This window comes from Capsicum annuum, chromosome 10 (genome assembly GCF_002878395.1).
Source record: "Capsicum annuum cultivar UCD-10X-F1 chromosome 10, UCD10Xv1.1, whole genome shotgun sequence".
NCBI lineage: Eukaryota > Viridiplantae > Streptophyta > Magnoliopsida > Solanales > Solanaceae > Capsicum > Capsicum annuum.
In genome coordinates this window covers 53,157,472-53,175,577 of record NC_061120.1, presented here as the reverse complement: position 1 = coordinate 53,175,577, position 18,106 = coordinate 53,157,472, and positions in this window count along the sequence as shown.

Genomic DNA, 18,106 nt, shown 5'->3' with positions numbered 1-18,106 from the left:
GGAAATCATAATTTAGAGACCCAAAATATAATACATTTTACTAAACTGATGAATAATGCCAATTTGAACACGACAATGAGTTAAAATTGGGAGGATAACATATTAACATATTTTAGTTCATAATTTAATAATTTAACATAGAATCAATTAAAGATGACATGTGTAATTGATATTTAAAGCATGAAATAACCTAATTCACATGGGGAAAACACATTGGCATGGATTGAGTTCAAATTACTAAGAAAACAGGTATTAAATTAATGAATTACCTAGATAATTTCACAAAAAAATATTAGAAATTTATACTTGAACAAAAAGGGGTTTGGTGACTCAATGGGTAGAAGAACCCATTGATGAATACCCAACATACCTCAAATGGATGAATTCTTGAAGAAAGCATAAAATTGGAACTTAAATTCATGAATTCTTAGAAAGAAATCTTGAATTTTGCTCATAGGAAAGGGATGGGTCTACGTGTGCTATTTGTTGGAGAATGGACAAATAATGCCCTTCTTAGAGCTTTAACTCTAGTTTTGAATAAGTGGGGGTAAGGGAAAATACCAAAGTACCCCTTGAACATTTAATTAAGAATATAGGAAAATATTGCCTCCGTGGCACGGAGGTTATCATGAAGACGAACCTCCATATCACGGACCTTATCGTAGAGGTCTTGCCTCCTTGTCATGGAGGTTATTGCAGAGACTAACCTCCATGACACACCAACATCATGACTGCCTCTAAGGTCAAAAATCACCCCAAACCTTTTTTGAAAATTATAAAACTCTTTCGGGACACCCCTTTCATTTCCCTAAACATGTTTCTACTTTAAAATCAATGTTTTTGATTCGGGAAGGCCAAAAATAAATTCCTTGAAATCTTGGGGTCTTAAAATGACCAAGTCCCCTACACATAGTGTAAAATTCATGTCTTGAACTTCTTGAACATGCAACAAAGAGATGAAAAAGCCTATGATCTTATGGAGTATTACAATATCTCCCCCTTGGGATCATTTGTCCTCTAATAAAACTGGTTAAGCTGAGATATTAAGGAAACTGAGATCATACACCAAATACTTATGAGTTGAATTGTAATTAAATAAATAAGTTTGAAACATCATCAATAGACTGAATTCAATTCATAAATGCATGCAATGACATAAGGATGGTTACATAGCTAAGGTAGAAAATGAGTGAGTCAATTTAGGAGAAACCATTACCTCAAGCTGAATCTAAATTCATGGAGAAAAGATGGGGATACTTGGCTCACATTTATGCTTCTGTTTCCTAAGTAACTCCCTCAACAAACCGATTTCGCCATAGAACCTTAACCCAGGGAACTTCTTTATTCCTTAACCTATGAATCTTACGGTCAAGGATATCAACTAGGACTTCTTCATAAGAAAGGCTATCTTGCACATCCAAACTCTCTAATAGAACAACAAAAGTTAATTCACCAATACACTTCATTAGAAAATAGACATGAAACACCAGATGCACTTATGCCAAGCCTGCAAAAAACTCTAACTCATAAGTTACCTCTCAAAATAACTCAAAATTTTATATGAGCCAACATAGCAGGGACAGGACTTCCCATTCTTGCCAAATCTCTTCACCCCTTTTCATGAGTGAGATTTTAAATATACTAAGTCATCAACATAAAACTCAAGATCTCTTCTCTTCACATCTGTATAAGATTTTTAATGACTTTGGGTGTTCTTGATCTTCTAATCAACTAAACTTTCTCCACCTCCTCAAACACTAAATCTTTTCCTATTAAAGTAGCCTCACCTACTTCAAACCATCCAATAGGAGATCTATATCTCCTCCTATAGAGAGCCTCAAATAAATCAATCCAAATACTGGAGTGATAGTTGTTGTTATAAGTAAACTCAATCAAAGGAAAGTTGTCATTCCAACTACCTTAAAGTCAATACCATAAGCCCTTAAAATGTCTTCCAAGGTTTGAATTTTTCGCTCTGCCTGACCATCTATTTAAGGATGAAAAGTTGTATTGAATGAACTTGGGTACCAAGAACCTTGTGAAAATCCTTCCAAAATATGGTAAACTTACTACCTCTATCTTAAATAATGGCCAATGGAACCCCATGAAATTTCAGCAACTCCCTGAGATAGAGTATAACATAAATCTCAGTTGAATACAAAGTATTAACTTCTAAGAAATGGGTTGATTTTGTCATTTGATCTATAATGACCCATATTGAATTTTGTTGATGATGCGTATGAGGAAACCCTATCACAAAATCCATGTTCACCACCTCCCCCTACTAAGTGGGGATGCTAAACTCCTTAAGTTTACTACTAGGTCTTTGGTGCTCAACCTTAATCTACTGACAATTCACACTTCGATAAATATTCTGCAATATCTTTCTTTATACCATCCCACCAATAGATTTCACACAAATCACAATATATCTTAGTGGACTCTGAGTGACTACTATACTATGCACCACACGTCGCAACTAATATTTGCTATCTCAGACCATCAACACATGAAACACATAGTCTGCCTTGACAACGAAGCACACCATCTCTTCCTTAGGAAAAAATATCAATCTTATGATCCCTGACTTCCTCTTTTAACTTAACCAAAATAGGATCCTTATCTTGAATTTCTTTTACTTCGGCAAACAAAGAAGATTTTGAACTATTCTGAACCTATATACTACCTTCGATCGAATCAAAAAACTGAACACCTAACCTAGCAAGCTGATGAACCTCACGGGTTAACTCCTTCTTATCATCCTCAACATAAGCAACACTACCCTTAGATAATCTAATAAAGGCATCAATCACTATTGGCCTTGCCCAGGTGATACAACATACTCATATCATAGTCTTTTAATAATTCAAGCAACCTTCTCTGATAAAGATTTAGATCTTTCTATGTGAACACATACTGTAAACTCTTGGGACCCATGAACACATTGACATGAACCCTATAAAGGTAATCCCCTAAAATATTTAAGGCAAAGACAACAACTGCCAATTTAAGATCATGGGTTGGGTAATTCTTCTATAGGGTTTAAGTTGCCAAGAGGCATACGCTATGACCTTACCTCGCTGCAATAACACATAACCAAGATCAACTCTGGATGCATCATAATAAACTACAAACCCCTTTGTGTCATTTGGCAAGGTAAATACTAGAAAGAAAGTGAGTCAAGTCTTCAACTCATGAAAACTCTTCTCGCATGAATCTGACTACTAAAAATTGACCTTTTACTTGTTTAGTATTGACAATGGAAAAACAAAATAGAATAAAACCGTTCAGAAAACCATCTGTAGTAACTATCTAAATCTAAAAAACTCATGGTATCTGATGGAGAGATGGGTCTACACCAGTTTCTCACTACTTTGGTCTTTTGAGGATCAACTCGAGTGTAATCCCTAGAAATGCTATGACAAAGGAAAGCTAATGATCTCAACCAAAACTCACACTTGCTGAACTTAGTGAATTACTGATGGTCCTTAAGGGTCTACAATACAACCTACAAATGGTCTTCATGATCACTCTTACTACATCAATAGACAAGGATGTCATCTATGAAGACTATAACAAATATGTCTAATTATTGCTTGAATACCCTATTCATTAAGTCCATAAAATCTATAGGAGCATTTTTTAGTCCCAAAGACATAATTAGGCATTCGAAGTGACCATACCGAGTTCTAAAAGCTATCTTTGAAATATCACATTTGCTGACGCTAAGCTGATGATAGCTAGATCTGAGGTCTATATTAGAGAAATAGCTTTCAACTTGAAGTTGGTCGAAAAAGTCATCAATCTTGTGGAGAGGATACTTATTCTAGATTGTGACATTGTTCAACTGACGATAGTCAATTACATTATGAGAGAACCATCTTTCTTGAGCTCGAATAAAACTAGAGCATGTCATGGAGAGATAATAGGTTTAATAAAATCCTTATCTAAGAGGTCTTTAAACTGCTTTTTCAATTATTTAAGCTCACTTGGAGACATTCTATAAGGTGGAATTGAGATAGGCTGGGCATCTAAAAGGAGATCAATTCTGATCAATATCCCTTTCGGGAGGAACTTGGGAAGATCTATTAGGAAAATATCTAGAAATTTATTCACTACTAGAACTGACTTAAGACTTAGAGTTTTAGAATTAGTGTCTTTGACTTGGATGATATGGTAAATACATCCCTTGGATATCATTTTCCTACCTTTAAGATAGGAAATAAGTTGATCCTTAGGAACTAAAGTACTACCCTTTTATTCAATAACAAGCTTATTAGGAAACTAGAACTGAACAATTCTATTCATAAAATCAACTAAGGCATAGCACAAGTGCAGCCAATCTATGCCGAGAATGACATCAAAATTAGTCATCTCTAACTTTACAAAATCAAATAAAGTAACTTTCTAAAACACTGTGGTTGGGGAATTTTTGTATACCCATCTAGCTATAATAGACTTACCCACTGGGGTAGACACTTAGAAAGGCTCTACTAGCATTTTAAGACTGACACCTAATTCTACAGCTTTATAAAGAGTCACAAAGAAAACTGAAGCTCCAGGATCTAACAATGCATAAAAAGAAATATAAAAGTCTTGTAACATAGTCGTAACCATATCAGAAGAAATTTCCTAATCATGTTGAGCCTGAAAGGCACACAGTCTATTTTGGTGCTTCCTATTGGTGGCTGGCACCCTGCTGATTCAGGCGACCTTCTGAGCTGATTAAAAGTTGGACTGGCCCTGTTGGCCCAAATTCTTTCCACTCTTAGCAACTACTGGACACTCTCCGATCCAGTAGTCTAGTTTATCAAACCCAAAACATGTATCACTACCTGCTCTGCCCTCATCCTAATGATTCTTACCACACTTTTTGGAAGGTGGATTTGTATCAAAACTATTTACACTACCATGAGACTTAGAACATTTCTCTCTACCCTAACTATTATTCCTGAACTTAGGCACTAGCATACTAGCTAAACATAGGGATGGAGCTAAACATTTCTAGTGTAACAGAGAATGATTTCCATCATTAGACCTCTACTAAGAAAAGTTAAAGCTACCTGTTCTCGCCTCTTTATTCTCTTTTTTCATCTTCGTATGATTTTTCTCCTCATTCTGCTGAGCATGGACCATCAATATATAGAGATCCATCTCATTGATAAACATAGCTGTCATTCAATCCTTAACAACTTCCTCAAAAACACTTAACAAAAGTATACTCATCTTGGACCTAGAATCAACCAGAATGGTTGGAGCATACCTCAACAACTAAGCTAACTTGAGTGAGTATTACCTCACTCTTATGTTACCCTACTTAAGATTTATAAACTCGTATGCCTTAGCCTCCCCTAATTCAAGTGGGAAGAATTGGTCTAAGAACCTTATGGCAAACTTCTCCTATTCTATAAGCCCTGCCTTAATATCTCTATCATCATTCCACTGCTTAAACCAATTATGAGCTACCCTTTTCAATAGATAAGCAACTAATTTAACACTATCACACGAAGTGACACCCGTAATGTCGGTCACCTTCTGCACTCAGTCTAGAAACTCTTATAGATCCTTCTCAGATTTAGATCTATAAAAAAATAGAGGATTCATCCGAGTAAAGTCTCGGATCCTAGCTGAAGTTGTATTAACTACTAGATTGGTAGGGACAATAGCCTTCTGGTTAGTCTGAGCAACCACAGAATAGGCCAAAGCTGTAAAGAATCCTTGAATTTGGCATGATAAACATAATCGTTTAGGGAATCTTTCTGAAGAGGTAGAGGTATGGGTTGATCCCCGCTATTTCTTTTGTTATTTCTTCTGGGAGACATTGTCAATAAACAAAATGAAAGAAGAGTCAGAAAGAGAAAACTCAATCTAGCACATGCTCCTTTGCACGAGATGAATACTGAAAAATAGGAAACTCTTTATAAAATAACTCATAAACTCTTTCCCATAAATATGGCACTCTCCTGACCCATGCACACGACTCTACTTAATGTAATTTTCAAACTCCCTAGGCCACTTTAAAAATTATGGATCTAATGCTAAGTTATCTAACAACTCAAGGCTACCCCCTACTCTCTACACGATGCTTAAGGCCACAAGTGACCCCAAGCTAACCTATCATCTGATACCTGCTATAAGCACAGAATAAAATAGTAAGCAAATAGAATATGCAGAAGATAAACTGATAAAATTCTATTATAATGTAATAGTGAAATGAATATCATCATGTATGAATAACTGATAAAAAGAAAAACTGAAAATGTGTCTGAATATCTAAATATCTAAAAATAATCTAGTATCAAAATCTCTAAGACATAAAAAGTTGATGGGATAAACCCCTAACTAACTCCAACAAATAAAAATGAAGAAATATGGAAAATAATTTTAAATACTTGACTTCGGTCTGATGAGAACTCACGACAACTGCTACTTATGGGTACTGAGCTGACTAAGGGCAATTGGGGATCTAAGTATTCGAACCTATATTATGAAATAAATATAGTGAAAAAAGGGAGTATAGGGTCAATACTTTGAATGTATTGGTACATGATATAAGGAATAACTAAAATATATATGGAAACTGAACATGTAAAACTTAGAATGCAAGACCAAGTAAAGAATGTACTAAAATGATATGTTAAAGTTATTGACTGAATGACTGGAAATCTGAATACTTGGTCAAGAAAATATGAACTTATATAGACTGAGTAATGACTGAAACTATGGGAGCTATCACGTAACAGGCATGCCCCAATATGAGCTAATCAGGGTCCAACCTATAACCCTAGTTTGAACGCCATCAGTACCAATCCATAGGTACTAACACCGACCGTGTAGATATACTAATCTTGTTACTTAAAGGACTATAGGGTCAGTCCTAAAATGGCGAGTAACCCCTGATTAAGTGCCAATCCTAAACTTGAGGGTGACCTTTCATAACATATGTTGGCTACGTAGTTCAAGAACTTAGGGATTGCTACTAAAGGACTCAGTGCTATTTTTGTGGGTCAGCCTTCATCCCTAGGTTCGTTCGATGCTAAATTCTACTCCCAACAAAATTTGAACTAGTACTGATTACTTTTTATAAAACTCATAACTGATATTTGCTCAACATGAATATGCTAATGAATATCATGACTTGACTTACTTGTAACTTAAAAAAAAGACATGTATAAATAAATTAGAATCGAGTATTCATATATCTCCAGCACTGAGTGATACTTTAAATATAATAACATCATTTAAAAACTGGTAGGAAATCATAATTTAGAGACCCAAATCATAATACATTTCATTAAACTGATGAATGACATAAATTTGAACATGGGAATGAGTTAAACTTGGGAGGATAAAATATTTACATGGTTTAGTTCATAATTTAATAATTTAACATAGAATCAATTAAATATGAAATGGTTAATTGAAATTTAAAGAATAAAATAACCTATTTCACATGGGGAAAACATGTTGACATAGCTTGATTTCAAATTACAAAGAAAAAATGGATTAAATTCATGATTTACATGGATAATTTCACAAAAGAACATTAAAAATCCATACTTGAATAAAAATGGGGATTGAGACTTAATGGATTAAATTAAACCATTGATGAATACACTACATACCTCAATTGGATGAATTTTTAATGAAAGGCTTGAAATTGGAACTTGAATTCTTGGAAAAAAAGCCTGAATTTTGTTCTTAGGAAAGGGGAGGGTATACGTATGCTATCTGATGGAGAACGGTAAAATAATACCCTTCTTGGGGCCTTAACTCAAATTTTGGACATGTGGTGATAAGGGGGGTATACCAAAGAACCCCTTGGACCTTTAATTTAAAACAAAGGAAAATACTACCTCCATGGTATAAAGGTTATCAGAGAAACTAACCTCCATGTCATGAACCTTATTGTAGAGGTCCTGCCTCTGTATCATAGAAGTTATCGCAGAGAATATCATCTGTGACATGCCAATATCTTGACGGATTGATGCCTCTGAGGTCTAAAGCCATCTTGAACCTTTTTCAAAAACTCTTAAACTATTTCAGGACACCTCTTTAATATCCCTAAGAATGTTTTAACTTAAAAATTAACAACAGATTCGAAAAGGCCAAAAATAAATTCCCTAAAATCTTGAGGTCTTGAAATGACTAAGTCTCCTACACTTTGTGTAAAATTCATGCCTTGGACCACTTGAACATGACGCTAAGAGTTAAAATGAGCCCATTATCTTATGGGTTATTACACTTAGAATCTATATCCCATAAAATAGATCGCAAGAAAGGGAAAATTTTCTGAATGACCCGTAGCCTTTCCCTTATAAGTGTGGCATACTACACACCCATAAAAGAGAATTTTCTTGACACGGATTTGTGGACAACCAATGACCATGAACCTAGTCCCTTATAAGTCTTTGCTTGACAGGGCCTAGCCATGCTGGAAATCTCAAGTCTACCGAGGACCGAAGACTACCCCCCTTTACCCTAGTGAACAAGAATATAATGCAACTAACAATGGATGAATTCCAAACATGTAACAAGGTACATCTAAGTTTTAAACATATAACAAGATAGTTAACTCAACTAACTTGGAAAAAAATCTAAGAATTGCAGCAACCATCCCAAAAAAATAGTAATCGATAAGACTGTATGAAACCAACATCAATCTAAGTCAGTACATGCCCTTGATGATAGTAAAAAAGAAACTGAAAGATAGTCTATGACATGGAAAAACCAAAACATGAAATTAAGGTCTTCCAAATAATGGAAGATCACCACTTTAAGAAGATTCATAAGCAATCCAGGGTTTACCTAATACTACATAAGAAAAGTAGAAATGCCTTTGATTCCCACATCACGTAGGGATACAATGCTCAAAGACGGTTAGCTGGATGAGCGATAGAATGTAACCTAGGTAAGGGATAAAATAATGCCATGATAAAACCAGTTCAAAATCATTCAAAACTAATGTATAAAATTATTTACATATATATAATGTGCCAGGATATGGAATAAGTGTTAGAATGAAAGTAATACATTATCCTAGGATATATAGTACAACCATCATAAAAACACCTAGGGGCTATATGGGTCCAGCTCTCCTTGTTGAAAGGATCCCATTGTATGTTAGCATCACGAACCAGAGGTATCCAAGAAATACCAAGGAATAGGCTGACCCCAATTCAATCTAGGATATACATATTTATAGTGTGATATAAGTACACGATTATCAAGACCAACCCTAACATCGACAATCTTTAGTTTATGTATCGGTCCCCCTGGGACCTCCACCTTTATGGCCTAGAAACATACCTTTAAGCCTAATTAAATCAAGTTTTACATCACCCACCCATTTAACCAAGGAATAATCCATTAAGCCATTAACCACAGTTATCACCATATAATTATGCTTATAAGCTGATAATTAGGCCATACCAATTCCATCAATTTAGGGGGATGCCATGACCCTTTTTGTTCAATAAATTAAGTTTGGAAAATTCCTTGACCCCTTTTAGTTTATGAAAATAACTCAGGGGAATGCCTCGACCCCTGAAATTCTACTTTTAAATAAAAAACATGGCCTATAATGACTTCAAAACAATTTTTCATCCGTTTAACCATTTATTGAATGCAATAGCTTTGTGAGTAAGTCAAACTATGTGATAAATCATAATTCAATGATAATTATGCAAGGGGATTGAGGGAACACACTTTCCAAAACCAAATTCCAAACTAAAATCATCAATTGGGGGAATTTTTTGACCCCCTTTCAAATTCTTGTACCCATACACCTATTTAGTTCAAAAACTATTGATAAAGAATAAACAATTCATATACAATCATGGAAATCTAATTCATGTAACATTCATTCCAAAACCCTCAAACTTTATCCAAACCCATATTTAAATCCACACGAGCAACCATTTAAACATATTCTTTAAGTAAAACAAGTTTAAGGAGAAGATTAACATGCCTGAAAATATCACAATTATAAAGAGAAATCACCACTTGGAAGCTCTAAATGATCAACCTTGAGAAACCCTAGATTGTTCTTAACTTAGGGATTTAGGAGAGTTTATAAGTGTGTTTGATTATGTTTTGGAATGAAAATCAGGTCCCAAAAGGGTTTTAAGGTTGTGGGTCATAATTAGAGACATAGGGAAATAACCAAAATACCCTTAATGAAACACTAAAAAATTCTCACCCAGTTATTATGGGTCACCTTACGACTCATAACTACTGACTATGATCCGTCTCCGAGACTCATAGTCTGGGAAGTGTCCCTAGGCATCTCCATTGTTAATCCATACGACTCCTAGTCCCACATTATGACTCATAGGGTCTAATCATAGCCATAATAGATATAAGGGAACACTACACTGGTGAGACTACAAATCCCTCATTAGACTCGTAATGTCTCACCATGACTCATATGGTAATAATCTTACTGAGGATAGAGACATTGGTATCTTTTTTGTTCACCCTATGATTTGGGCACTACGACTCGTATAGAGTCTTTATGACTTATTAGGTAAGTCATAGCTAGGGTAGTAAGCTCAAACATTAAAATTTTAAAAGGAAAAATTATGTGGTATTACAAAAGGCTCATATTTTTAAAGGTTAGGGGTTAGGTTTTCGAATGTTTGAAAATAAAGGATGGCATCTACAAAAGACAAATGATACCTAGAAAAATTATTATTTTCCTTTTCGGCCAAAATGTATTTTCTCCTTTTTTGGAGCTTAGGACCTAGGAATTAGGTGATTTTAAAGTGAATTTTGAGATTTATTACATAAATATGTTTTTAAACATTATACTCATCATTTCCCATTGATTTCTTTAAAATCCTATCTTCAAATCCTTTTTATAACATGATTTTTGGGGTTTTCTTTGAAAATATAAAATTGGTTTTTCTTCAATCTGAAATTTAATTCGACCTTTTTATTGCATGGGTTTCCAAATATAAACTTCTCTTATCATGAGGAATATCATTTTTGTTATAAAATCTTAATTTTAAATAATTCTTATAGTAGGTTTTGGACCCAGAATAATTATAGTCGATATGGGTATCATTAAACTCCTTTTGATATATAGATGTTATTTTTGATTTTGTGGGACACTTTTGGTGATTATTAGTGGGAGTAGAACTTTTTATTGATGCTTTGGACTATGTTTTATCTTTCAAATCTTCTTTAAAGAAAGGTAGATATAGACCTTGGCTTTTTTTCAAGTGTTTACGTGTTGTGTTTGTTTGAGTTTTGTGAATCGTTTAAGATTAGGGGTCCCACTTATATGAAATTGAGAGCATATCTACAGGTACTAGAGTCTTTTGATGGTTTGTAGTTAGATAACCATTTTTCTTAGTTAGTGTTTCTACTTTGTAACTATCCTCAGAGTAGATTGTCAACAGATGTTTTAGTGATATTGAATAATTGATAGTGATTACTTAGTTATGAGTTTGTAAGGAACTTAGTGACCTTATAGAGGATAATTATATTATTATTACCTGATAATGTAGTAGTTACTGAGACTCAACAAATACTTTTAGTATAAATGAATTATTACAATTGATGTAATTATCAAGGTCTAACATCTCTAATTAAAGAATGTCATTAATTATCTTTGTTCTCTTTTAATGTTTTAGACTAATAATATCAAATTTTTTCAATATGCTCCTATTTTAAGGAACAATATAGGTCCGGGTAAGTTGTATGATATATTATTGTTTGGATTGCTTATCATCTTTGTGTTGCCAAGTAGGGACTTATATGTATGTTATTATGGACTTGAGAAAATATATGATTGTCATGCACAAGTGGTGACTTGAATTTATATTGTTGGCCTTGATTATTCATTAAATTATCTTAATTATACTGATGATAACCGATGAGAAATTTTATGTGATATTATTGATATCATACATGACTATTCAATTCATTGGTGCCCTACGATGGCTAACACACAAAACATTGTTATATGGAGTTTATTCTGAGTTCATTTGCACCTATATTGAATTAATTTATATCTTTATACTAATTTTTTATTATAATTATATCCACATATCATCTACACATATTTATAATATTGATACCACTAAGATACATTGATTTTGAAAGAAAATAATATTTTTTTGTAAAACCTTGACCGAGGACACCTACCAGTAAGGTAGATAGTACATTTTATAAAATCCTTGACCCAAGAATAATAGTCGGTGAGGTGAATGAGACACTTTATAAAACCCTTGATTTATGAACAATATCTAGGGAAGTGAATAATACACTTTGTAAAATCTTTATTCATGAAAGATGTATAATAAGTATCTCAATATCATTATTACATTGCATTACATTCTATTTTATTCCTTGGTATGATTTGATATTGCGTTTGAGTGTTTATATTTGTATTGTATTAACCATCATTAAACCTTGCTTATAATATTTTATATTATTCATTAACTTTACTTGTTAACATTATCTTATAGCATTTTTGTTGACTTTGAGGTTGAGATATTATGATATGCGGAGTATGACCATGGGTTGATCTAAGAGGTTGGTTTGTCACACCTTTCGGTAGCAGCATATACACTTTTATATATACCCTTAGTATTTTATCCTAGAATATTTATAGAACATATTTTATTAAGCCTGATATATAGTATTAGTTAGTCTCCTTATAATAACTTGCCTTAACTATTGATCATAAATCGCTCATGTCAACTCAACTAGATTTATGTGCCTACCCTGTACATTAAAAATCCTATGTCTGTTGAATTGGGTTACCTTAATAGGACAAAGTGGTGAATTTACTAGATTAGAATATTTTGCAAAAAACTTTGGGTAGTTGGGGTGATGGTTCTCGTCATAGCTTTAGATAAGGGTTGGTTATCAATGATAATTTCTGAGTACTTGTGTTTCATTCTAACTTTTTAATTCCTTTCATTTTTCTTGTTATCTAAAATCCATGAAGGTATTGGTTTGATTAGTTATCAAAACTTGCCTTCTTTCATCAATGGATTTACAAATATCAAGGTAGTGGCAGACAAAATTCAAAGCATACCAGTTCTTTATTTATTTATATTATGCTTACTGCATTTAAGTTACTTTAGCTTATGATATTATTTTTTTAATATAGGTTGTTAATAGTGACAACCAGACCAATGATGTATCTTGATTTATTATTTCATCTCTAATTATTTTGGGATTTTTATTCCTTTTTATTGTTCGACTTTCTTAAATTATTTAAGTCTAGGGTTGAGATAGACTTACTTGTACTAGAGCGTGTAATAGGTGTCATTGCACACTCTATTTTGGTTCATAACAAATTGGTGTTATCGTACCAGGTTTATTGGTCTCATTAGTACAGCCTGTGTTTAGCACACTCATGGAGATTGGTGTAGAGATATCTATTATCTATCTTTGAGAGGCTACATGAATTTTGGATAAATCCATTTCTTCAATAAATTTCTTGTATTCCTAAGCTTTGTATTACTTAAAAATTTCTTATTCACTCTTTCATAAATGATCAGCACACGTTCTTCCATATTTTGAGATTTAGAGGCAATGCCTTTGATGTGTGATAGGAATAATGGTTGAGGTAGAATTCAGATTAAAGTATCTGGTTCTACTAAAGGTCAGGTTTGGACTGCCTCTTTAGGTTTTAGATTTTCTAGTGATGTTGAGTCAATTGAGATAGAGAGGTTGAGGTTAGTACATACAAAACTTATGACTGTACCTATGCCTGAGGATTGCCTGGTTCAAGTGTTAGGTTTTTTTGGAGGGTGGATCGTACTTTGATTCAACATGATACATTGATACTTTAGACTTCATATGCATATATGGAAACTACTAGTTCACCTAGTATTAGTGAGATTTTTTTGGGATTGCGCCACATCCGGTAAGCTTGCCTTTTGTGTCCTTGGAAGGGCAAGGTAGGTATGTAGAGTTCATGAGGGCAGATTCTCCTTTGTTCAATGGAGAATCTAGGTTATATGCATATATTTTATTGGTTGTTTTTTGTGAGAGGTTGCAAAGGTTGGGCATGGTAAATTCTTATAGAGTGGATTTCACTACTTTTCTGTTCTTTAGGCCAGCCAGCCAGTGGTGGAGGACTTTATAAAAAATTGACTAGTTAAATCTCCTTTTCTTTCATGGGATCAATTTGCTTGAGAGTTTATATAGGATTTTCATGGGTAAATAAGAGGATTTTAGGATAGAGGCCCCATATATGTGATGATAATAGTGATATGCATGGTGAAGGCCAGGCTCTTAATAATTATTCTTGGAGAGGGTTAAATAATGGTGGCTGTTAAGGTCTTTTGAGCTTATTTCAGTAGGATCCTAATTTTTGGGGTTGCTTTTTATGTTGAGATCATGGTTACTATAGGTGATATTTCTTATATAATAGATAGAGAGATGCTCTATCAGCTGCTCAAGCATAAGACATGTATTAATATTATATTCCATGAAGTGGGTTTGAGGTAGGGGATACTGGTATAGTAGCTACAAATTTGGTTTCAGTATGCTTTGTTGTTCGTTGGTTGTATATGATTATTGATCCACACTATCCCATATTTTTACTAATTCAATGTCAATATTTTGTATGAATTATAAGTTTTATTAAGTTTATTAATATACCTACCATGTAGGTGATTCTTTAGGAGATGATCGGGTGTATAGATTTTATGTTTTGACTCATTTAGAGAATATCAACAAATTTGTTTGGGAGAAAATATGAAGAAAGGATTTGGGAGGTTTAGGATGAGGTGACAAAAGTCATTCCTAACATTGAGATTCTTTACATAAGGGGCTTCCAATGAGCATATTGGGTCTTTATCGAGATGGTTTGATTATGTGCATAGAATTTTTTGTTTCTAGGGAAGGAATAAAGAAGGATCTTCACTTTTTTATGTTGCTAGCATCTTTGGGTTGTGGGTAGAAAATTCTAGATTCTCGAAGAAGGAGCTCATTATTACCTTTTATAGTTTAGTGGTAAAGGCTCAAATAGACTTGTTGATCCTTAAGAAGGGTGATAGACTGTTATAAAGGCTATAAATTCATACCTAGAAATAATATTTATACCTAACATAAACTCTTGGTGATGGACAGCAATGGGAGATTCAAAGAATAGAGAGGATGTGGATAGTATGATGAAGATCACTACCAATTGCATCAGGGAGATATCTAGAGAGGTTTTGGGCATATTTAGAGGCCGATCCTTCAAGAACCAAGGTGAATGATGGTGGAATGATAAAGTTAAATTAAAAGTGGAGACTAATAAGGTGGCTTATGCAAAGTTGGTTGAGAGGAAGAAAGATAAGAATATGCCAATGAATAGGGAGGAGTATAAGTTATCTAGGAGAGAGGGTAAGTTAGTGGGTATGGAAGCTAATACAACATCGTTTGAGAACTTATATGTCTTTTCTGAAGAGAAAGGTCGAGCAAAAAATGAGTATAGACTATCCAAGGATAGGGAGCAAAGGTTCTGTGACTTCAACCAAGTAAGGTGCATCAAAGAGGGACGGGGGTTGAAAAAGAGTTGGTAAAGGATACCTACATTAGGAGGCATAGGTAGTCCTATTTATATAGACGTTTGAATGATGAGAGCAAAAAAGGTTTCTTGATGGGGGATTTGGATCAGTTAAAGAGGTGTTGGGGTTATGGTTATTGAAGGAGTATCAAGGTTGAGGAGGTCAAGTGTACTATTTATCATATGAACAGATGTCGGGAAACTGGGCTAGATGAGATTTTGATAGATTTTTGTAAGAACATTGGTGGTACATTATAGAGTGGCTAACAAGGTTGGTTAACATAATTTTTAGGGCAGCGAAGAAGCTCTAAGCTTATATATGGAGCACAATGATTCCATTATACAAGAACAAGGGGATATTCAGAGTTTCAACAACTATAGAGGTATCAAGTTGTTGTGTTATACTATGAAGTCTTAGGAAATTGTAAGGCCCCTCAAAGTTCCCTCATAGTTTGAGTCGTAGGGCATGTCGAGTGAGGCCTGATTCTGACCCTAAAAGATTGAAAAGTTATTTCCTAAATGACTAACGTGTTAACCAAGTAGAATTTCCCTAATCTCAATAATCTCAACCTTTTATCACGTGGTAAATCTGATAAGCTTTCCATTGATATAAGATTTGCCCAAATCGGGCACTCGGGTAGGAAGTTTTGGCCAATTTAAGCCTTCTTCGTAAAACCTACGTCATTTGAGAGCCTAGTGTGTTGCCGGGAGGATGCATTTAGCAATTGTCAATTTCCAGTGGGACTCCGCGATAGTGGCATATTGCGTAGGAGTCCCAGGTCCCAACCAGTGGGAAAATGTATGGCTCCGCATCGCGGAGGTTGTCAATTTCCTAATTGTCATTTTCCAGAGAGCCAATGCGATTAGTGGAGCATCAAGGAGGCCTTTGAAATCGGGTTCCAATTCAATTTTTTTAGTTTTGTACAGACGTTTTGAAAGGGCATTTTGGACTTTTTTCAAGCCTATAAAATCGTTGAAACATTAAATCAAAGCCATTTGCAAGCATCCTATAAGAATTTTATCAAGTTTTCTCTCAACAAGAACCCTAAATACTCAAAACCTCTTCCAAGAATCTCAAGAATCCACCATGGATATTCTAAATTGAGTCAAGATTCAAAGTTTCCAGGTCAAGGACCTCAAGAACCCTTATTCTAGAGAAAGAACAGAGTTCCAAAAGTGAGAGTTCATCAAAAGATTCTAACTTGAGGTATGTGGGGTTTTGAACAAGTGTACCCCTTTCACTCTTGTGCCCAAAACATTTAATTGCATCATGATTTTGCTGAAATTATAGGGTTTTACATGAGTTAGAATTGGGGTTTTCATCCATAATTATTAAATGGATTATGTTGATATTTCTCATGAATTGATAGTTAAATAACATGATTTCTACATGTTTTCTTGAATTTTTACAGCTGGATAAACCCCATGACTTTACACCTTGAGAAGCTTATATTTGAAATGTTGAGATATTGAAGCATATGACTACATTGAGATTTGGAGATGAAAGGGCTGAAATTCCCAGATTTTCATATGATTTATGACTCTATATGCTATATATATTGCCTTTGATAAGCATTAACTTGATATTGAACTATGAGTTAGTAAGCCCTATTTTGGACTTGTGAAATTATGAACTCTTGTGATGTAAGCACCCATGATTTGAGTATTCTGAGATGAATGAGAAATGAATTGACCTAATAGTCCTTGAGCTTTGAAATCCACTTCACTATATGAGATTATCGATTTGATTATTGGATTTGTGGTGAACCATGTGATTGTTCTAAAAGTGGATTTTTATGAGATAAGCATAGATAATCTAAAGGGAGTAGTATTTAGCACCGAGCGGGTAAGTTACTACAGTTTCTTACCCTAAAATTACGTGCCACCATAGGTTGGGCCTAAGGCTGAGTTTATGATGATTGTGATTAGGCCCAAGGTTGTGTTTCATTTAGTGATCACTAGACCTAGGTTATACTCCTTGAAAGAGTATGACGCTCCTCCCCAGCGTGGGATCTCTTCCTTAGTAGGACAAAATGATGGACGCCATGTAGCTTGCATGGTTAATGTCAGTTACAAAAATCTCCCTTACCTTTCGACCTTTGAAATTAAATGCTTAATTTCCTTCCCAATAAGCTATATTCCTAAATGGTTGAATTGCAAAGATATTTCCTAATCAAGTTATTGATTTGAGATGAGATATTTTCTAAAGTGAATGAAATGCCTTCAAGTATGTTTTCATGTTTTATGATTTTGAATTCCAAGTATATGATTTCAAAATAATTGTGAAGTTTTGAGCATTGAAGAACTTTTACTCTCTTGATATATATCCATGACTTGAAAGTGTGGTTTGAAATCCCTTAGCCTTTTGTCATTGAGAGTAAGAGAAAGTTTTTGATTTTGAAGTTAAATAATGATGACTCATGAGATTGTGTTACATGCTTCATTCTACATGACTTATGAGTTTCATATTTGATACTTATTCAAGCTATGTGAGTCATCTCATTATGCATACATGATTTGGTTGAAGAAAATATCGTTACTACTTTATACAGATGCTTGGACCCCTGCATACTCAGTACATTCTAA